The sequence below is a fragment of the Chiroxiphia lanceolata genome, chromosome 3, assembly GCF_009829145.1.
Source record: "Chiroxiphia lanceolata isolate bChiLan1 chromosome 3, bChiLan1.pri, whole genome shotgun sequence".
Lineage (NCBI taxonomy): Eukaryota > Metazoa > Chordata > Aves > Passeriformes > Pipridae > Chiroxiphia > Chiroxiphia lanceolata.
In genome coordinates, this window is record NC_045639.1 from 1,857,924 (window position 1) to 1,881,111 (window position 23,188).

Genomic DNA, 23,188 nt, shown 5'->3' on the forward strand with positions numbered 1-23,188 from the left:
CAGCAGCACCAGAGGCTCTCTGGCTTCCCCACAGCGGCTGAGGTGCTGCCCAAGGCACAGCTTTGGGGCCCAGGGGGATCTCTCACTTCTCAGCAGGGAGAAAGTGGATGTGAGGGGTCTTCCAAGTGACAAGTGTTGCCTGAGAGTCCTCCAGCAGAGCATTAACTGGGGAGATTGAGCTCTTTGACTTGCAAGTTCACCAGGATTGTAGCCCTGTACCCCTACTCACCTCTGGGCTCTTGCACAGAGAGCTCAGCATCACCACTGCCATCCTGTCCCGCCAGACTGTCCTTCTGTCCAGCTTTTCACCTCAGTTTTGTTCAGGTGGGGGCAATTTTCCAGAGGTCTGTCTTCTGGAGTCTGAGCCCTAATAAATATTTGTCCTGTCCTGAATCAGTTTTGTTCAGGGAGATGCAATTTTCCAGAGGTCTGTCTTTTGGAGTCGAGCCCTAATAAATATTTGTCCTATCCTGAATCTGTTGAACGTCATACAAGTAGGATAAGCTAAAACTTCCCAAATACCAGATAGCTCTAGGAACACTTGAAGTGAGAAACATAAAAAGTTGCCTTTTGCCTTTTGTGAAGGCCTTCATTGCTGGGTATTCTCTTCTTTCTAAGTGACTTATTCTTGCTTCTGCTGTGTCCAAAGCTTGATTTCAGCATGTTCATCAGCCAAACAGCTCTTCAAAGCATCATCTTCTTAAAGAAGCTGAACTCCCCCGTTCATTAGTGGTGAACTAATCACCCAGTTGTGACTCAGGCTCCATTAGGTGTAGCCTATTAAAGGAATATTAAGCCCTCATAGTTGAAATATAACCTGTGATAACCTTGTCCTTCTGTGTACAGATGTAAATAGCAGTTTTCCAGTGTCCAGAGGGTTAATCTATAAAGTGTTTGTGCTTTGGTTTTCAGTTTTTGACTAAAAAACTAGATAAAAAGCTTGCAGTCAGCTCCATGCTGCTTAGGCAGTTTGGATTGAATTCAGCTCAGCTCAGCAGAGGTGCAGAGGCTGCAGAACTGTTTATTTCTAATTACTGTGCATGGAGATGCCAGATTGTGGAATCTCTACAGGTAATTGTGAGATTGCTATAAAGACATCACACTTGCCTGCAGAGATTTCCCAGTCTGTGGCTTGGATCCAGGTGGAAGGAGAGAGAGAAAGATTTCCTTTCTGTTAGTCCAGGTAATACTTTAAATTCAGTTTTCAGTATGGTGCTGAAGAAGGTTCTGTTGTTTAAAAATGAGTTGTAACTCCTCAGAAGTTTACAGGAAGATTAGCAAATGATATTGATAATAATTAAAACACTGTTTGGTTCTGACACTCTGCATTCCCAGGCTGTGTGGAACCCTGGCTTCCAGAGGTTGTGTTTTGGATGCCTCAGAATCACCTGGCACTGGGACTTTCCTTTAAGTTTCTGTGAACAGGTACTTCTTGCCCCTGACTCTACCACTTTGATTTGATCTCTGCCAGAGCAACTGTGATTTCCCCCTTTCTGCCTGTAATCAAATGGCAGTGGTTTATTTTCTACAAACCCTTCTCTCTGTACTTTTTTTTTGTCTAACTGTGGGTGTTGGGAAAGAAAGCAGAGAAACCCAGAGTCTCCTCCATTTGCCATCAGCTCCCCTTTGGTGGCTGCGGCCCCGTGGAGGTTCTTTGGGATTAACCTCCTCTCACCTCCTTTATGACTCCCCCACTTGTTGTGTCTTGTTGTGCATTTTTACATTTAAATTGGGCATTCTTTGAGGCCCAGATTATGAACAGACTTGTACTCTTTTTAAAAAAAGTGAAAGAAACACAAATGAAGAAGAGGAGACTAATTATGGACTGTATAGTTTGTAACCTTATGCTGATTCCAAACAGTAAGCACGAGACACAAAAAGAGTAAAAAAACCACCCTACTTTCACCTACTTTAATACTCTTTTTGTGAGCAGCAAAGGAGGCTATAAAAGCCTCAGATTAATTTACTCAGTTCTGGTGTGGAGCTTTCATTTTAAGAGACTTGTTTCAGCCAACACCAAGTGATCCAAAGAATTTAAAGGATGAGGAACGGATCTTTGGTGTCTTTTGCTGTGAAAAATCTTTAGTGTGCTTTAGAAGGAGACTAAAGACCACTATTTATTTCCCTTTGTCTTTTGGGAGTGAAAGGATGTTTTGTACCAAATTCTTGAAAAATCCATGCAAAAAAAAAAAAAGGCAAAAAAGCCTCCCTGAGCTGTGACTCACAGTGAGTGCTTGTACAGTATAAACAAACGGGAAACAGCTTGTGTCCTTGCTAAGCAGATTATCGGGACAGGGTGAAAAGGTTCTTTCTGGAGAACAAAAAGGGACCAGAATGAGTGGTAACGCTGGTGGAGCACGAGGAGAGGGGAAAGGAACACCCGGAGCCGCAGCTCCCCTCACCACACCCCTCAGCACCGGGGGAATCAGGGAGAAAGAAGAGTCAGCTCATGGAACAGCTCAGCTGGGACCTTCTCCATGGTCCTCTCACCACAGCAGCACCTCAATGCAGCTTTTAGTGTATCCAGTGATAATCTTGGCCTGAGCAAATGGGTAATATATAAGGGGAAGACTCTCCTACAGAGCAGAGTGAAACCTCTGTGCTGCTGCTGTTCCTGAGGGCTCTGCACTGGCTGCCTGGGATCGAGGGTGGGGCTCTCCCTGTTTGAAACAACCAGGCCAAACCTGCAGGACCCCCCTGTGAAACCATCCACTCTGGTCCACAGACTAATGAGTGCAGGCAGCCAAGTTCCTTTCTGAAGGGGAAGGAAAACTTGGACCGAAAACTTCGCTGCTGTGTTGTGCCTCTCTGCAAAGCCCTGCCATGAGCCACGACACCAGTCTGCTGCTGCACCCCTTGGGTGGGAGAAACAAAAAGTGGGCTTTGTGTGCTGATTCAGCCCTGAGCACAAAGGATAACTCCATCCTCGGGCTCTGCGACTTCGTGGTGTTGCAGTCGATGAATCCCATGAGGATTTGCCAGCCCGTGGCTCGAGGGTGCTGCCCTGGGGAAATCGTCCTCCTAAAAGCGCACGGGCACTGACGGATTTGTGCGTGTTTAATGAGGAGCCGCTGAGGGTTGGGTTGGGTGTCTTGGCTGTTCTTACACGCCGGGTGATGCTGCAAAACGCTGCTGGTGGTGGGGCTGCTTCGCTCCGAGGGACCTCTGGCAAGGAGGCAGATCCAACCGGCGGCGGTGCCCTGGCTGTTGTTTCCCAGTGCTCTCCAACAATGGGCGGTCGGGAACAGCTGGGCCGTGTCTTCTTTAGACAAAGCCACCGTGGGGCTGAAACCTCCCAGTGCCGGAGCAGAGCTGTTGCCCTGGAAACGCTTAACTAGCACGTGTTTTATTGTTTGCAGCAGCTTTCCCGGGGTATTTGCAGGTGGTAGGAGATGCTTTCTTAAAGAGGGGTCACAACCTCGTGAACTTTCAGATGTCGCAACAAATTGGGGGACAAAAACATTTTTTTTTTCGTTCAAATGGATTAAGTAAATCTCATTATACAGCCTTTGCTGGGGGACAGACGTGGCTCCCAGTTTGATTTTTAGCATTATATCCAGATGCTGATACAAGCATTTCTGCTGGCAAAGTGTTGTTTTCAGATCGTGGATTAAGACCATATTCCAATAAGATTCCCAATAAACCCAGGGAGGACATGCAGACATTAAATTACTGTGACTTTCTTTTGTCCTGGGTTTATTTGAGCTGTGGCTTGTTTCACCATATTTGATATTTTTATCTTAGAAGTGCACTTGGATCTACCAGATTTCTTAGGCTGATAGATCTCAGGGTTAATACGAAATTATCAATGAATATGGAAAGGATGGTGACAATGAAAAAATAACTCGCTCGCTATTTTTAAGTTGGAAAACATAAAATATATTTACAGTGCAGACACACGTGCATTTGTATGTGCATCAGTAAGGAGAGAAGCAGAATTTCGTCAGTAGGAATTACATCCTCGTTTTTCTGCTAGACCAAAATCAAAAATGGCTTGCAAAATGCATGTATTGCATTTATTAAGAAAAAGAAATTGTTAGGTGGTTCCACAGGAATGTTTCGTGTTACAGAGTCGTTTGTTAAGAGGAGACAGTCCCAGGACAAAAGAGTGACAAGTAACATGTGACACAGAATAAAAATGGGGTTAGATTTTAATAAGTTCAGCGAAATCCATCCCTAATGGAGTGGGATGAAGGGAGAGCTCCCTCTCCTGTCTGCTTGATAAAATTTATAGAAGCTGTTTGTGTGTTTACTTGGACTGAGGCATAAATAAAAATATAAATAAAAATAATGCCTAAATGACGTGCTGGGAAGCTTGGAATCAAAGGCTTCATCTCCCTGAAAAGTGAGTTGTGGTCACATCTGACTCTCTCCTTTTCCTGAGACATTCTGAAGCTACTCTGTGGTGTTGGCAGTGTGAAGTCTTGTTTTGAGGAAGGTACTGACTGTGTAACCTGATATTTTACAGTGTGCTCTAAACTGGGCATGAAACAAAGCTCCCCAAGCCTGGACAAGGAACTGTTCTGATTTTAATGACATTAACTCTCAACCCAGTGGCAGGTTCAAGCCCTCAGGATCATGGTTAATAATGAATTTATTTTTCTGGTATCTGGAGAGGAATGCAAGTATTGAGGGCCTTCCTTCGTGGAATTCATTGAATGGCACACTTTGGAGCTGGAGTTTTCTGGAAGGTAGGGCTGTGGTAGGTGTTCCTGGGCCGGCCCATCTGCTCCCTTTGTTCCTGAGCACATACCTTATCTGTAGTTTAGATACCTCTGGGCCTGGGCCCTGTCCCAGGTACATGTGGAGAGAGGGAGGACAACGTTTCTGCTGCTCACAGCTGAGCTTTTCCCAAAGATTTGCAACAGATCCACAGCAGTGAAGAGTTAGAGCTACTGGTGACTGGATCAGAAGGCAGCAAATAAGTCACATGGTTGCTGTGATGCAACTGTGGATACGCCTGTGCATTTTATAAGGCTTACAGTGTTTGTGGTTCTCTATTAAAACACTGATTTTCCAGTTGGTAATGGATTTTTTCAGAGAAATCTGGGCATTCCTGTATAGATCAGTCACCAGCATGACTTGGTTGTGAGCTCTTGTTTTATGTGGAGACTTAATGCAGGTTCCCTCCTGTGTCTGTCCATGAAAGTGCCTCTGCTTATCCTCCCTCAGCCCCACATCCTCCCTCAGTCCCACATCCCAGCCTTGCTGCAGACTCTGCTTTCATGCGGGCTGCTCGGTGTTCTTTGGGGGCACCTCGTGACAGCGGGATCCCTCCTCACTAACCCAGGGATGCATCCAAGGGATTCAACCCAGCGGTCAGCCTGGTGAGTGACCACAGGCTGGGCAGTGTGTCCCTGCCCCAAGCCCTGGCTGGCAAAGCCCCCTCTGTGTGTGCCCAACACGGGGGTGGGAGTGACCCCTCCTGCCAGGATCCATCCCTGTGCCCTGCGGTGCTGGGTGAGGACACTGCTCATCTCTCACACATGTGCCAGGACTGCAGTGCTTGATGACTGCAGCACCTGGGCTCGTGGCTGATGGGGTGACAGCTAAATCCAACTGAATTTTTGGGCAGACAGCTTTCCTGCCATGCTCTCTGCCTGGGCAGTTACTGTTTGAATTGGGGAATGGAAATTGGTCTGAGGCAAGAGAAGGCGGGGAGAAAAGCAACAGGTTGTACACTCAGCCCAGTCCTCCCTCCCTTCTGTGAAGGGGAACAGCCTTAAGTGAACTAGCACTTCAATAAATCAGCCACATTTCAGGCCAGAATTTGGATGAGGAGTGAAAGAATTGTCCCCATTGTTCATTGCCTCACTCAAAGCCAGTTTTGAATACACAGGCCAGGTAAGACCACTCTGAAGCACAGCCTGTCTCCTGCACACCCTGAGCTGTGTCCATCGGGAGCATCACACTGGTTGTGGCTTTGCCTTAAGATCACTGTGATGTCAATTAATAAATAATTACGGTGAGGAATTTTTTGACCACTTGCTTGTTCTGCTGGAGGTTTTCTGGCAGCAGAGAAACCCAAACTAATCATCTGCGTGCAGTCACACCACTGCTTCGCTGCAAACCAGGACTGATTCCTCCCCTTCCCTCTTTATACCAAACCAGTTTTAAGTCTTTTACAAGGCAACTTTGACTCCAGACACAGAAATGAACCCACATTGAATTAATTATATTATGTAAACTTCAGAACTCAGTTAAGTCATTTCATTTTTCATAGCTCTGACTAAAAAGCAAACGAGGCAATGACAGAGGCTCAAGTGCTGACAATAAAAAGATTGTATTTTGCTGTATAATTACTATCTCATTAATTCTGACTGCTGAAGAGCAGCTGCTAACTGTTGGTACCAATTTACTTTATGACTAAACCAATGCTCTTGTTTAACAAATGAACTGACAGTATTTTTGGGGAAAAAAGCATTAGGAGTATTTACAGGGCTGTAGCAATGATTAATAACAGCAGTAACAGTCCATTTACCAAGCTCCTCCACCCCGAATTTAAAAGCCCAGACTCACCAGAAAACATGGCTGCAGGATGTTCACCTTTGGGCTGTATCTCTCCAGACTTCAGGACGGTTTTCACTCTGCTCACTGACATTTGTAGCCACTTTGGACACTTCTGTGCTGACTGACGTGAGCCTGGAAATGACTTAAAAAGCAGAGCCTGGTGAACGCTGCTTCATGCCCAGGCCCTCTGCCTTTGCTCACACTTCCCCACCAGCGCTTCCTCAGTGCTCTGAGAGGAAAAGAAGGCGAAATGGAGAGGAAGGGAGTTCTGTCCTTGCTCTCAGGTCCCCCCCCGAGGTCCCCAGAGCGGCGCTGACACCGGCACGGGGGCACAACTTCCTCAGGTCAGGCCTACTGTGCCGCCGGCTGCTCCGCTTTAAATAGGGAAGCATCTGCTCCTCCAAACTTTCGGAAGCACCGCAGAGATAGAGGAGAATTACAAGGAAAAGACAAGTTTTCTATAGGAAACAGCCTGGCAGTCCACACTTTGTTATTCACTTGATAAGCAGAGTCTTTTTGACAGTCCTAACCTTCTAAACTATAGGTCCTGCTGAGCCCAGCGTGAGTCAAACGCTGGGTACCATCTGTCAGAGCTTTAGTGGGTTTTTTTTTCTCCCCCTCTCTCCTCTTTTACTACAATCTGCTGAGAGGGGCGAGGAATAGAAGTTGCTTTTCTGCACTTAAATGGGAAAGTAGGGAAATTCAATCAGAAGCATTAAAGAAATCCTGCTGTTTGCAAAAAAACTCAGGAGGCGCTGGGCAGGAGGACAGATTATTCTGTGTTCCTAAAGATTTTAAAAACAAGTACATGTTAAAAAAACATGCCTTGGGAAGTGGGGAGAAAATCTGAAACCCCAAACCAAGCAGGTGACTTTGAAAAACGAAGTTATATGAACCGTGGCGATAGCAGGAGTTTTGAAGTGATGCACCCTTCAGAGGATTTTCCTAAACAAACACTCTGAAAGGATATTCCAAATTTCCCATTGATGGACATTTAATAAGAGGAGCTGGCAGAGAAGAAATGCCCCCCTGCTGCATTGGGAAAGAATCGGCAAGGGGACATTTTTATGTCTCATTAGTTTATGTTCAGCCCTGAAGTGGCGCCCGTCCTGAACTCTGCCAAAGTTTGCTGCGACTTCAGAGACACAAACGAGGGTTTGCCCTTAACATGTTACTGACAATTCCCCACAACACAGGGTTGGTGGGTCGTTACAGACACGTGCAAATGAGAACAGGACAAAAGCAGAGTCTGATTTTCCAGGGCTGGGTGGGAAGATGTGCCTGCAGAGCCTGCGTGGCTCTGCAAGGTGCAGCCAGCATCCCCCCCTACCTGCACAGACTCCCCAAGAACCACAGGCAGCACTAATACTTAGGAGAAGGGAGTAGAAAACTGCTTCAGGGTCTGAATTTTACAAAGCAGGAACTCTTAATTATCTTAAGCAGCACTTGTAGGTCTCCTTTTACTGTGTCATGTTGTTCTGTCTCTATGGACTTGCATCACGTTATTTCAATTTGTGTTTATTTAGCAGAAGAGATCTGTGGCTGACTGTGAGTATAGATTGAAAAAGCTCTATTATTCTATCTTGCCATTATAAAAGGTCAGCAGTGTGATTTCAATGACTGAGTCTGGTCTCCTTGTAGCTTTATACTCAGGCAATTTTGCTTAATACACTGTCCAGCTCTTGGACTGGTGACATAGGTGGGGAGAGGATCATTTTGATTCAGAACTTGGTGTTCACTTTTCTAGTGATAAGAGACATTAAACTGTACCTTTTGGGCACAAGCAGGTAGTCACAAAAGCCTGTTGTGGTGTGTGCCAGAAGGAGTTTAAATAAAGAAGTAACTCTAAGGGCTTCTCTGGGGGCAGCTGTACCTGTAGCTGTCATTGTCTTTGGATTTGGATTATGGTTTGAACAAAAGGTGATGTTGTGACTTGCCCAGTGTCAGGAGGCTGGTGTGGCTGTGTGTGTGAAGCACATGTTTTTATAGATTCTGTTGTCATCCTCCCTGCATCCATTTGTTGTGGTAACAGGCGAGGACAAAGCAGAGCTGAGCCCCCCTGTCCCTGGTGCCGGGGGGACACTGCTGGGGGGAAGCTTCAGGCTGAGCAGGCAGGGCCCCCAGGAGGGGAGAGCAGGGGCAGACACAGCAACCATGGCCAGCAAAGCTCATGGTTTAATTGCTCTCTCACCATTAACCTGTATTTCTGCAGCGTGAAGGGTGTGTTTCCCCTCGTGTTACAGGGTGGTTCTGTGGCCTCTTATGCTCTTCAGTCACTCCCTGAACAACCTCTACATTCCCGTGGTTCTTTTTGCCAGGAGCTCTTGGATTCAGTGCCCTGTGTGCTGGGCTGAGTCTCCCCCCAGCAGTGCTCTGGGACACGTCTCTGCCAGAAGGAGCCTCTCTAGTGTTGGGCTGGGAGCGAGCCCAGCCCGGGGCAGGATCCCTGTCCGGGCTGTTGGGAGAGGGAAGGACCCCTCCCAGGTACATCCCTCTTTCTGAGGGGGGAGCACAGGCCCAGTTTTCCCCTCTCCACAGGCTCTGGAGCCACAATAAGCCGGAGCACCTGTTCTGTGCCCACTCCTGCTGGGCTGGGCTGTCTGGATGTGCTGCCACCGGGGTCCCAGGAGAGGCACAGGGGCCTCTTAATGGCCCAGGGAAGGCTGGCAGGGCATCACATGGGCACTCTCACAGCAGTTGTCTCTCTCCTCTTGAAAACACCACAGTTATGAGGGCAAATCACATTCTTTGGATGGAATTAATAAAACTGCTCGAGAATTAGTTACCCTTCAGCGTTCCAGGCTCCGTGTGTGAGGCAGCACAGCTTTCCTGGTTAAGCTCCTGGGCTGTGGGAATATTCACATTATTCCATTTGTAAGAATTTTTGGGAGCAGTCTGAAGCCTTTAAACCTGTGTAGCAGTCCCTGGGATACCTGGTATTTTATGGGTGTTTAGGAAGTGGCATTTACTTTTATGTCCCATCGGGCTGCAGTGGCTTGTGTTGGGAAAAAGGGTGTTTTTATTTCCTGTTGTATCTCAGGTGATACAAATACTATCGTGTCTAACATTATTGAACTGACTAAAAATGGGCAAATATATGTGGGTTTAGTACCAATTTATTCTCTCCTTTGTCGCATGAGGAAACTTTTACACCCTTTTGCTCCAGAAACTTATTGGCTCAAATGATTGTTTTGACACAGACCCGTTTAGTGGTTATTATTTATTACTGTTATATTAGAATTGTGAAAGTCTCTTAGGCTTCTCTTTAAATTTTTAATACTGCAGGAAACCTCAAGTCCATCCTGATCCCAGAGCCATTAATTTTGGGGGCAGAACTGCCATTAAGTGAGTGAGCCCTGAGGCCTCGTGCTGTGGGTATCAGGTGATGGCTTCAGATGATACAAAGGGAAAATATATTTTCTGGAAAAATACACTTCCTCTTTTTAGAGATAAAATTGCACCTCAGAGCTGACCCGATTTCTGCATAAATATGCACATTTCTGAAGTGCACTAGAAAAGGAGAGTTTGTCTTCATTTGTAGAAATTACTTAATGAGTAGTTCACAGAACGTTGTAATTTGCTGTCAGAGGGAAATATGTTTCCCTGGCATTTGTAAAGCACGGGGAATAGATGTTTATCCCTTGCTCTAGTGCTTTATTGTAGAATTAGGCACTTCCTCAGCATTTTTCGCGCTGGATGACAGAGAATTGCTGTCGGAGGTGTGGGGTGGTTACATTTGCATATGACTGCGGGAATTTACACTGATACTTGGCTTTCAGCCTTATGCAAATTGCCAGCATCCGATCTGGCAGAAGGAAAATCCCTGACCTTTTAAATGTCCAGCGGCATCGTTTATAGGCATTGCTGTCTGTATTTTACACCCCTGCAATAATGCTTTGGAACACTTGGAGTTCCTCAGTTCCTTCCCGTGGATCCTGGCAGAGGTTTTTCACTGCAGGTCGGGAGTTACTAACTTGTGCTAGAATTTAACCACATTTTGTGCTTTCTCTTCCATGAGCTGCTTAGTCCTCTTTGGGGAAAGCCTCTCTTTTACTTGTAAATGCTCTTAATTAAATAACGCCGAGATAATTTTATTTGCATATAACTTTTTTAATCTCGTGATTTGCTCTGGAAAGGGCCACGAACTTGAATAGTTTAATCTTTAGAGGGTCCCCTTCCAACAGCCTGAAATTGTCCTTAATAACAGGAGCGAGTTATTAACGCTCCAAGGTTGACCCGCCCTTTATCCCACAGCTCCTTCTGCCTGTCTCCTTATTGATCTGACTCCCGCAGCTTTTTGTCACCTGGGAATTAACAATTCGATGTTTTATTTGACCATTTATCTCTTTAGCAAAATTGTTGCAATGCCTTTGACCTTTCGGAGTGTTTATGGCGAGGCGTTTGCAGTTAATTGTGCTCGTAAAAGAGTAAAGCTCACATCGGGTCTAACGTGAGCAGGGAGCCGGCCCAGACCTCCTTACAAAAGCTGCTGCACTGGGTTATGTGCCTGAAGATGGAAATCACTCACAAAGCCTTAACATCGCTTAGGAAGGAACTGGGAAAAAATGAATTCAGTGGGAGAACTGGGTGAAAATTCACAAAACTGGGCAAAAACCTCGCTGATACAAATACTGTGTAATTAAAACCAGTCCCTTAAGGGGGTTATTTCCTTCACTAGTGAGATATTCGGGTGTGTGTTCATGAGTGACTAACTCCCAAAGTCTGTTCTTTCCCCCGCTCCCAGTTATCAGAGTCAAACGCGGGGTCGCAGCTTTTCCAGCTGTGCCTTTCCCACCGCTCCCCAGCACGTTCCCTGCACTTCCCCGGCACTTCCAAGGCCTCCCTTTAAGCGATAAGGCCCGCGGTGCTTGGCTTATTCACATCTGCTGCTTTCCTGGAGGTCAATCCAACAGTTCTGCATTCAGGGAGTAATGGGGGCTTACAAAGGAAAACAATTATTTCACTTGAAATCTATTGATCTGGTTCCTGTGCTTCGCGGGCTGTTTGGGGCGCACAACAGTTGCTCGAAACAATTTGAGATCAATCCAAGTGTAACTGAATCGATAGATAAGCAGGGCTGAAATGCACTGCTCCTGGTTTTTGTAGGAATAGAGGAATATGAGAGTGAGCAAAGCAGAAAGTGGAAATGAGCCACAAATACCACTTAGAGGAGGAGTTGTCCAAATTTCAGCTCAGGGGAAGCTGGGACATGAGGAGCATTATTTTAAAAAGAATTAATTTTGAAGATAATGTTTGAATTTATTTTTAAACAGTTATAAATACTTCCCAAAGAGTTGGACTAATTTCTGTTCCACTCTGAGTATCAAATCACCCAAAGCTAAATTTGCCAGGCTTATGATATTGTTCAGAACGTTGCTACCTTTACATAATTTTGCTTCAAGGAGCAAAACTTACATATTTATATTACATCACTTTCACAATAAATACCAGAAATTTGTGGGTTTATTATTATGTCTCTATATTGCCAATATATTGGCAAAGTTTGGGTTTATTTAGCTGTTGTTTTTTTTTTTTTCTGTTTGCTCCAGTTCTCTTTTCTGCTGCGAGTTTATTGAGGCAGAAAATTTGTGACCATTGAAAAGAAGTTTGAAAACAATGGGTGGGGAAAGGCAATCGGGGTATCAGAAGATGGGGTTTGACATTAACTCTTTGTCTGCTGCCAGGGCACAGCCTGGCAACAAAAAACCCAAAGGAGCAGGGGAAGCTTTGGTTACAAAACATTCCACATAATCCTTTGGTCCTGCACATAGGAAACGTTGCTTTGGAAATCTGGCCTGTAAAACCTGAGAGAAATCTGATGGACACTAAAAGAGGAAGGGTGCTTTCCAGCTCTGTGGAATGTTCCTTCAGGGATAAGAACTTTTTGGGATCTTAGTGAAGGTCGTAACTGATTTTCTGAGTCCTCCATTTTGGTGGGCAAGGAGAGCAACTATAGTTATATCTATCTATCTATCTATCTATCTATCTTAGTAATGAATAAAAAGGGACAGGTGAAAAGTTTCAAAGTCTTTTTGTGCTTTTCTGAAGTTCAGTTTGCTTGAGGAAAAATTATGCTTTTGCACCCCGCTCATTTGCTTTCCTAAAATAATTGTCTGACCAAATGATTGGTGGTGGGTGTCGGGGCAAGTCTTGCCTAACATGACTGATTGCAGCAGAATATTCTGCCAACAACAGCAGCAAGAAGAAACTCTAATATAATACTTATTTTAGTGTCTTTGGGATCATCAGTTTGGGCCTGTGACTGGTTATACAGAGAATTTTGTGTCTTTAAAACCCCATTTTTACAGGTTGGGCAGCAGGCAGTAAAGGCTTTCTGCTTTCTGCTGTTACACTCTGAAATTCCTGCTATCAGCAGTAGTGGTGCTGTGCCTGGGCTGCATCAGATGATGCAACTCTGCACGAGATGGAAAGAAGTTTTTATAGTGCACTAAAGGGTATGAGGAGAATCAAACTTTGTTCCTTGGTCTTAACATTGGAAATCTGAAATGAAGCTCAGCGTTCCTACTGCACTGGATGGAGCTGGGGGCAAACAACAGCTATGATCTGGTGCTGAAATTAGTGTTGCTAAAGAACATCACCCTGCACAAGCTGTTGGTATGAGTGGTTTCATTATCTCTGCTCTTCAGGCTGAGCTCAAAGAGTAGGCAAAACCTTTTATTTTTTTTCCCCAAACCAGATACTCGAGGCTGCTGTTGGTTTTCCAGCATTGCTTATTGAGCAGCCCCAGAGATGGTGTGCTGGACATCAGAGCAGCTTTTGGGGGGGTTGAACAGCCCTGGACCTGGTGGGTCCAGAAAAGCCTCCCCCACTCCTCCCCCATCCTACACTCCATACTCCAATCTCCCCCTGGACAGAACTTCTCTAAATGCAGGGATAATGTTCAGTCATCTCTTACCTCTCGGTGTGCTCTGCTGGACAGGCCGGGCAGCTGCTGCAGTGCAGGAGGGAGCAGAGGGCAACTGTCCTGCCAAGCCTGTCCTGGGAGCAGCTGGGCTGGGCCAGGCTGGGCCTATCTCGTGTGCAGACCTTCAGCCCTATCTGGAAGTAACACAGCTTCCCAACTAAGGCTCCTAATCTGAGGCATAATTTTGGAAAGGAATATTGGAGTTAATATTCAACCTGTTGGGTTTTTTTCCCTTCCACCTTCCTTCATTTGAACATTTTCCAGTTTAGTGGCCGCCCTGAGAACTGAAGGGATTCACTGTGGGGTAACTAACTCTGATGGGGGCTCTCTTTTAACATACAAGTGGAATATCACAACTCATTTAGGGAATAGATTGCCACAGACACTAATTAGAGACTGTGAAAGTCGGGAATCTGAGGACCAGTGAATCTGCTAATTAGCTGGGCTTTAAAAGCTGACAGGAAATCAAAATGTGGAGGGTCATGGTGTGCAAGGAAGGACTTGTCTGCCTCCTCTGCCTGGTGGCAGAGAGAGTTGCCCAGGCTGTGACATTACGGGTCTCATCCTGTTTGTGGGACAGACCTACAAGGAATGAGGTGGGAATGAGGGGGCAGTGGTGTATCCTGTGACTCCCTGTGTGTCAGGGGCTTCCCAGAGCTCTGTGATCCATGTTCTGCCCAAACAATGCCAGGAATAGCCAAAGCCAGCCCTGAGGAAGTGCAGGATCAAGGATCCTTTCAGTCAGGCCCAAGCTTGTGATAGTCAGGGATTGAAGTTCTCATTCCCGAGGCAGGTTATAAATATTTACTGGGAAATACTCGCTATGTGCACAGTAAGTAAACACTTACTATAAATGGGAAATTATTAGGGAAGATGGTGTATTTCTGAGATCATGGGGACTTGTCACCTTTTTCTGATCATATTCTGTTATAAAATGTGTCTTTTGCTTTGAGCACCATTAATGGTGCTTTTTAAAGGCCCAGAGTTAAAGCACCAGCTCCACACCACGGCTGGAATATAGTTATTTCCATGTGACTAACACAGCAGTATTTGTTGTAGACAATATATTTAATTCTTTAGGAGAAGTGGAGAGTGATCTGGGAGACAGCTGGTGCTAATAAAAAGTCAGAGCAGTTCACTTGAGGCTTCTACCTGTACATGGCCAGTTGATATTTTGAGTCCCAGTTTGGAGAAGCAGCTTCAAGCTTTTTTATTTATTTATTTTTTTTTTAGTTTCCAGAGAGCCTGTTCTACACTCTTCAAAACAAGGGCATTATTCCTACTAATAGTAGCTGAGTAGAGAATTTGTGACAGAGAAAACACACCTGAGGGAAGCAATGGGAAAGGGAGATGATAAGAAAAATGGGGGAAATCCTCAGGAAACAGCTTCAATATTTGGGGTTTCCAGTTGTTCTCTTCACTTTTAAACCTTGTGTGATTTTGGAGCTACGTGGGCACAAACACAGAGTGACCAGGGCAGAGATGAGAGCACAGTTTCAACGTTTTCAGAGTCTTTTTTTCAGCCTCTGCTCGTTATAAAACAACCAAAGGAACCCAAGAGGAAGATTGGGAAGGAAAGGAATTAGGAACAGCTGGGGTAGCTTGAGGGAGAGAGAAAATTTGTGAAGTTCAGAAAATATGGATCACAAAAAGTTGAAAATTCCTAATTTCCTCTCAGGAAAAAAAGACCTGCTGCTCCTTTCCAGAGTGCAGGGAATGATGGGAATGAGAGGGGCAGGAGAAGGAGAAGCATTTCAGTGATTCTGAACTGAAAACCTCTTTACAATGAGAGTGGGGAGGCCCTGGAACAGGTTACCCAGGAAAGCTTTGGATACCCCATCCCTGCAAGTGTCCAAGGCCAGGTCAGACAGGGCTTGGAGCAACGTGGGATGGTGGAATGAGATGATCTTTAAGGTCCCTTCCAGCCCAAACCGTTCTGGGATTCTGTGATGAAAACACAGCTTTTCTTAGCAGAGCATGTTTGATTCTCCTCCACCTCTTACAGATGGAAGTTATATATGGAATTTTAGCTCTGGGGTTCCTGTATCTGGAGCATAGTCCCTGTAACACATTTCTCCTGACCTTGATGGAGTTGTCTGTAGTGCTGGTTAACAGGATTTCTCTTTGGGAAGTGATATCTGAACTTTGGAGGCAGCAGTTGCTGCACGTGGGAAAGGGAAGGACTCTGATAATCCTGGTTGCTGCTCACCTGTTTGTCTGCCACGTGTTTGATGTGATGGTGGGACAGCAAGTGCTCAATAATTTACATACAGTGCAATCCAGCCCAGCAGAAATGCTGCATTATTGTTCCATTTAGCCCCATTTGAACTGATTGATCACCAAACCTGCTGTTTGTCCTCTATCAGCACGGGGATTATTTATAACTTCTGCTGAGCTCACGGAGTAACCCATCAATCAGCGAGCTGAGCTGCACTTCCCTGATTTGTAATGGAGATTTTAATGAGCAGGACCTGATCCTTTATTTAGTTATTTATTTTATTTTATTTTGTCAATGCTTGAGCTTGAGGGGAGTAGCCAGAAGATACAAAGCTGGAGCTAAGGCTGAGGAAGATAAACCCTCCCTTCTTTCCCCCCTTGCATTGCATTACTGACTGTTACTATTGCAATATTTACTTTAGGGTACCACAAAAAGCAAAGATAACACTGTTAATTTTAGTAATGGGCTCGGTGGTCCCCCAGCCCCTGGGGACGTTGGGTTTGAAGCAGGGAGAGGAGCCGGAGCAGGGGCTGAGAGCCAGGCCATGCTGACTCTGGTGCTCTGGGTGGCACCTGTCCCTGGACACAGCCCAGCAGCCTGGGGTAAACCAGAGGGCACAGCCACTCTTGGACCTTCCCTTCCTGTCCCACACTGGGATTTTAGGGGCTGGCTCCTAGTTCAGGCAGGTTCACAGTCTGAGTGCACTCCCACCTTATAGAGCTTGTCATGCTGGAGACACTGCTGTGCTGCCAGCCCACTTCTCTTCCCCAAATCCATGGAAACCCCTCATTTATCCACATCATCTCCCTGGCTTTCTCTGCAGTTCAGGCCAGGGTTTCTCTCTCCTCCATCCCAGCTTGCTCCTGACACTCTGGCTATTCCATGGGAAGCCTAAAGAAGGAGCCAGGCCTGAGAGACTGAGCAGTAAAATCCTCCCTGGTTAAAACCTGCGATCCCAAATCATTCTTTTGAGTGAAGAAAATTACATTAGTGATGGGCTGGAGGCAAATGAAACAGAACATGGGGGTGTTGGCTCTCCTAAAAATTTGAGTTGGAATATTGTTTCAATTAATTGAGAGATCCCAGAGTAGGCCCTGTTTGGCTGTTGGTGACTTTCACACTTAACCACTGTGCAACCTTTGTTAAAAATGGCACTAATATTGAGGAGCAGAACTCACAGTGTGGAGCTCCCAGGGCCCATCCCCTGCCTGCTCCCTTATTAACATGAAAGAAAAGGAGATGGAACATAAAAAGCTGAAGGTCACCCCCACAGTTGTCTCAGTGACAATCTGTGTGACTTTAACCCTGGTGGGGAAAAGTAATTACCCTTTGGCTCCTGCTGACCTCAACTAACCTCTGCTGAAGGACCAGAGAAAATAAAGGCTGACCAACAGCCTGCCCTCCCTGCCCTGTGGTTAACCTGCTCTGGGAATGAGGAACACCCTCCACAATAGGGCTGGAAAATGTTGCCATGGAAATATCGTCGGGAGAAGAAACAAAAATCTATTACAATTAATAGTGTTTTATTAGGTGACTGCTAGAGAACTGGTTAATCCATGGGAGTTGCTCTATCTGGAGATCTGGGGTCAGAAAATTTCAGGTGGAATAAAGGAGGCAGGGAGAGGCTCCTCTTTACAAATTCAGGAGTGCTGACAGGGCTGGGGTGGTTTGCAGGAGATAAAGGAACCCGGGAGCTGTTGTGCCCTGTGAGGGTGGGAAACGGGAGCAGGGAATAAATGCACTTCCAGTACTTGCAGATGGGAACTGCCAGCTCTGCAGCTGGGCAGGAGGGCACTGCTCCACCAGGGTTTGGGGGTTATGTGCCAGTAACCAGGGGCATTTTCCCTTCGGATCTCTGTTAAATTCCCTGCTCTGCTCCGGTTGGTGTTGGGCAGGATCCGGGGCTGCTCATTCCCGTGGGAGCTGCTTTGGTTGGAGCTGACAGTGCTGCACCTTGGCACGAGGAGTTCAGCAGTTTCTAACAAATACTGCTGCTTCCTTGGCCACACAGAGGCAGAATTTGGGGACACATCAAAAATGTGGCTGTTGCTGATCCGCAGTATCCCCGTTCTTAGAGCACGGTAAAGCGTTTCAACCCAGCACACTCTGGGACAGTTCCTTGTTCCTGGCACAAATTACTTTCCCTCACCTCAGAAAGTTTTCGGTGTGTTTCTCGAGGTGTGTCCCTGTACAACTTTAAATCCCCCTGCTGCTTTTAGAGGAATGAGGCACTTCAGAGTGTTCGTTTGAAGACACGTTAACACACAGCTGCACGTGAATATTTCCTGGTATTGAAAGTGAATTAAAAATAACGCATTTGTTGAAACAAAGTCATACACCAACTTCCTTTTTTCGGCCTTGTCCCAGAGAACAAGTGTTTAAAATGCTAAGAAGATGTTAACAGGAATACTTTGATTAGTATTACTGATAAGCTCACATTAGTGTTAGTGGGAGCGAGCTGACTGTGTGTTTCTCCTAAGAAAAGCTGAAAGCATGTGAAGGAAATGAGCTGCACTAAACATCAGATTAAAATCTTTTTAAATGCTAGATAAGGTTTTTTTTTTTCCCCCCTCCAGTATTTTTACGTGTCAACTTCTATTAATGGAGCTGTGGGTTTTCACCAGGAGAACACTCCCCAGTGCATTTTCAAACGGGGATTTGCAAAGAGAACAGAAACAAACATTTGTTGGTGCACGTGAAGCATTAGGACAATGTTCTGTGTTGCAAACACGATCATTTCAGTCACCTTTCCCTAATTGTAGCACTGCTAATCAGTGTTTGGAGTTAGTTTGCCCCGGGAAGCCTCTGAGCCCAGAGAGCCCCGTTCCTGTGCAGGGCTGCAGCAGTGACAGTGCACCGGCCTTTGCTTTCTTATTTGTGTGAGGCTTAAAAATGAGCTCTGCTCACCTACTCAGACACTTCCAAAGGCTTTGCTCAGGTTTCTGCGACTGCATAATTTGTGTTTCAAGTTCTCAGGACTGCAGAGGGGCAGGAGGAGGCAAACTGCCCTCATTAATTTCCCCCCAGAATTCCCGTTCCCTGGCTCCAAACAACAGTGTGTAGCTCACCTGGCTGTGGTACTGTGCAGAGCCAGGACCTCTTTCCTTGGCTGCTTTGCTTTTTCCCGTGGGCTGGTGCCAAGTTTTCCTGGGATTCCCTCTCCGTTTCCAAAGGGTGAGGGTCCGTGGTGCTCAGAACAAAAGTCAGGGAAGTCCGTCCTCATCCGTGGAGTTTTTGTTCTGTTTATTGAAGGGAGAGAGAAAGCAGAAGGAGAATTACAATCATTGCTCTGAGGTAAGCCTTTGGATAAACTGCTCTCTTCCAGGACTTGGGAGTTGGAAAAATCCCCCTGAATTATGCACAGCATTTTATTTCTGCAGTAGAAGTTGATGTTAGGGGGTAATTTTATTTCTACATCAGAAGTTGATGTTCAGGTGCCTTCGCCCGTGGATCGTGTTCTGCCAGGCTTTGTTTGGTACACAGCCTTCAACTATTTTAGCCCAGCATAATTCTAAGGCCTCAGAAATGTCTTAATTGATCAACATTTTCATTTGTGGGATTAATCAAGACAGAGGACTGAGGGAGGTAGGAACCATTAGTAGTTGAGTGTTTGCCACCAGAAGAATTTTCTAACTGAATTAAGAGTGAGCCGTGTGTGTTTATTCAGCTTTAGAAGGTGTTTCATACTTCCAGGCTCTGAAATATGTTGTTGCCTGCCATTGTCAGCTGAGTGGGAAAGGAAATACTCTTTTTGCAGGGGATTATTTCCCTACATTCCTTTATTTTGCTGTGCCCATACAGGTGTATGTGCTGTTGTGCTGAACACGGGATAACTTACAGGAAAGGGGGAGCTGGGGGATATCAAAGCAAAACAGAATTGTTTTAATTCAAGTGCCAAGTCTGGTGACATGCAATCACATCCTTTAGAAAACAAAAACCTGTTCCTACTCAGATTTTGCCAATATGTTCATTGATATTTTCCCCATCAAACACACAATTGTAGTTTGGGGGCTCCTGATTAATCTCACGAGCATTTTGTCACACATTTGTTGTGGGGAGTCAGAAAGGGAATGATTTCTGCTTTATTGGATCTGATAGATTCTCAGATATCTATAAAATTCAAGGCTTTCAAACATCCCACAATTCTTACAGCTTTAATTCCTCTAACAGTGCACAACTGCTGTATTTAACTAGTGGCCTCCTATTGTTCTGTGGCATTATCTAAAATATTCTGCTTCTCAAGACAAATAATGACAATACCGAGGCTTCAATGTTGGATAAATGTCATAGAGCGAGAAAAGAGAATTCCTTCAGCCATCAGTGGTAATTGTGGCAAGAACATTAATTATAACAAGATTACTTCATGGCAAACTGTGATATTGAAAGTACTGGAGGAACATCTGATTCTGAAAATGTAAATCCAGCCTCAATATCCGAGGCACTGCAGAAATGTTTACGGGTTATTTTAGCAGTTGGCACACACCACAGAGGAGGGATTTTTAATAAAATACTTTGACATTTCTGCAGCAAATTACTGTCACTCTAAAGTCATCTCCTAGATATTTATTAGCAGCACAGCAATAAAGCATAGAATATAGTTTGAGATAAGTGTTTATTGGTAGCCTCCATCACACAAACAGACAAGGAAATCTTTATCAGGGTGGGTTTGTTTTTAAATCAACAGCAGCATTAGATATCCTAAAAGTTAGCACAGTCATTAAATACCTTATAGTGCTGTATCCCTGGTAATCCAATTTACACAACTCTATTCTCAGCAGAAACTCCTGGGGTACAAGTAGTTCTCTTCAGTGAGCCCTTCCTGCTTTCTCTCGTCATGAAGCAGTGATGGTACATTTTTATCCTGTTGATAATTTGACCCTCTTTAAACTATTTCTCGTGGCCCCACTGGGCTGGTCTGGATTGGGGTGGAGGTAGCTGGAAGCCCGAAGGACTGCAGCCCATGGCTCATTCTTCCTGTGTGACCGGCCCTCAAGAGCCAACAGAGCATCATTATTCTGAGGCAGCAAGAGAAAAGCTGGTCCAGCACATATTCCACACATTTGCTACTCCTTCCTCCACGTCCTGCAGTGCCAGGGAGGGGGATTATTGCTGCGGAGGAAAAAAAATCTGCCCATGGTGGAGGAATAATCACTGCAGTCCAGCTCCCCCCCACACCTCAGCCTGTGTCTCCTCTCTGCCTCCCTGTGTTTGAGGCCCCAGCTGATTCCGGCTGCATCCATCCATACATAAATCATTGCCCTTATTCTATTGGTTACATGGTACATGGCAAGTATTGATTTTTTCCCTTGCCTCATTGCTGGAGAACCCTTGGTTTTTGTGAGGCTGAAAATGCAAAAAATTTACTTGGTTTGTTTTTTTTTTTGTCGCTGGAGATCTCGTCAAGGGACAAAAATGACAAGAGGGGAAGGTGCTATTTTAAGGGCTTGTGTGGCTTAAAAATCTTCTCCTCCTCTGTTCCCCTCTCCCTTTGCCTGTGTCCCAAAAAGTCGTGGCTTGTTTAATCCCTGCTGCTTTAGGTGGGCTTTGCAGCCTGAGCACCAGGGGAATAAGCAAACAGAACCAGGGCCTGGCCGTTCTGAGCAAGGCATTGCTTAATTATTAAAAGTTTAATTATCTTCTGAAACATTTTTAAAAAAAGAAAAAGAATAATATAAAAATAACGCCATTTTAAGGGATGAGGTGACTCCCAGGCACAGGATGCTGTAGAAAAATGGACATTTCTTTCCCTTCTGCATAACACAGAGATATAATATTGGGCTTAATTCTTGAGAGTGGTCTTTGTGGCATTCTGAAACCTATTTACTAACTATTTATCAGGGAGATTTCTGGATCAAAATAATTTTTCTCAGCATTCAAAGCTGCCTGAAAATGCCTCACAAAAGATGGCACCTCGTTTCCTCAAAAAAAGTGTTTCTGAGGAACACAAAGCCTGGGTTCTGAGGCAGAATATGAGATGTTCTCCTTCAGCAAGAGCAAATTCCCTGGTATGAGAATCTCTCTTCCCAAGAGCCTGGTCCAAACCACACTGGAGTCACCAGGAATGTTTTCATTGACTCTGTAGGTGCTGGATCAGCCTCAGATTACACAGAAACGGAGATTTTCCTCTTTTTTTTTCTCTTTTTTATGCTTTCCCCTATTTTGAAGAAGCAGTGAAATGGGATAGGATGGGTGGTTTAGAGATGGGTGCAGAATGTTATTATATTTAATATGATCTGATTTTAACACTTTTAAATGAGATGTATTGAAATATGTATTTTCTTTAATGCCTGAACTGCACAATCTGAACCCTGTCTGCCTTATGACATTCCCAACTGCTGGATTTTGGTTTTGTGCTCGTTCAAACCCCGTTTCTGGTTGAAGTTCACTCTTTTCTCAGTGCAGAAGGAGGGTTCCTTGGCTGGTTGAGACATCCTGAGGTTTTTAGTGTGGCTGGAGGAGTTCCCTTCTCACAGCTCAAGGGTAATGCAAGTCTGAAGTTCCTCACAGCCAGGCAAGTCTTGGTCCTGTTCACTGGGGGTTTGGAGCAGAACTGGCTGCAGAATTCCTCCCTGGAAGTTCCTGAGGCTTAATTGTTGAAATCTTGATGGCTGAGCTGTTCCCATATCACAGCTTACTGTAGGAGGGTCTGAACAAGGGAACAGCCTTCTCTGCCCTGCTTTGTAACACCCAGATGGCATCAGAGCACCCAACTTCCATCTGCACATCTCCCATGGAGGAAACAAGTGTTGGTTTATTCATTTCCCGGAGAATGGACACGAGAATTACTGAATCACAACGAGAGGTAGAAGGTAGCAACCAGTAATTATAGCTTTGGAAATCAGGGTTGAGGACTTTCACCCTCACAGGCTTTCAGAAATAGGTGAAACAATTAAGAGCTCCTGCTTGTGACACATGGGGAGGAATTGCTGCAGGACCTCATGTACATGTGGAAGTTTGACCCCTGTGATGCTGCCAAGGGCAGTGCTGTGCTTAGCAAGCCTTAGGCACAAAAGTGTTTGGCTCAGCTCAAACCTGGATGCTGCATTTTCTTAAAAAGAAAATAAAAAAACCTCCCAAATCCCGGCCCCAAAAAGGGAAATAGTAACACCAAGTGGATTTTGGAGGAGGACCTGCCTCTTTTTCTGTTGTGTAAATCACTCTCTTACACCCAGCAAATTAACTGCACTGCTGGGGAAGTGTTGTGGATTTATCCATTTTAATAAGAGTGGGATACAGTGCCCCTTCATTTAACCCATGCTCAGTGCTGCATAAGATCCCAGGAAACTTATTCAGCAATAATTTTAAATCCCATCCCTGGGAAGAAAAGGAGGAAAAAAAAAAAAGAGCTCAGGACTCTACAGTTGGAGCCTGTAGTTGCAATAAAATGCAGGAAAAGGTTATTTTACCTGAATTTATCGCTTAGCAACCAAGAATCCACCTCCTGAGACTGCAGCCTCTGGGTTACCAGGGAACTGGCCGTGACAATTATCCAACAGCTGGCCCAGGAATCTCCATAGCCTTTAACCCCTGTCAGC

General features: G+C 45.3%; 1 long non-coding RNA gene across 1 annotated transcript in view; it reads left to right on the forward strand.

The window, feature by feature from the left end:
* Window positions 1-17,885, forward strand: part of LOC116784555 — a 40,773-nt gene extending 22,888 nt beyond the window's left edge. The window contains exon 4 of the long non-coding RNA XR_004356133.1: window positions 17,832-17,885. This is a non-coding gene — a long non-coding RNA (uncharacterized LOC116784555). The remainder of the gene's footprint in view (window positions 1-17,831) is intronic.
* The last annotated feature ends 5,303 nt before the right edge of the window (window positions 17,886-23,188 follow it).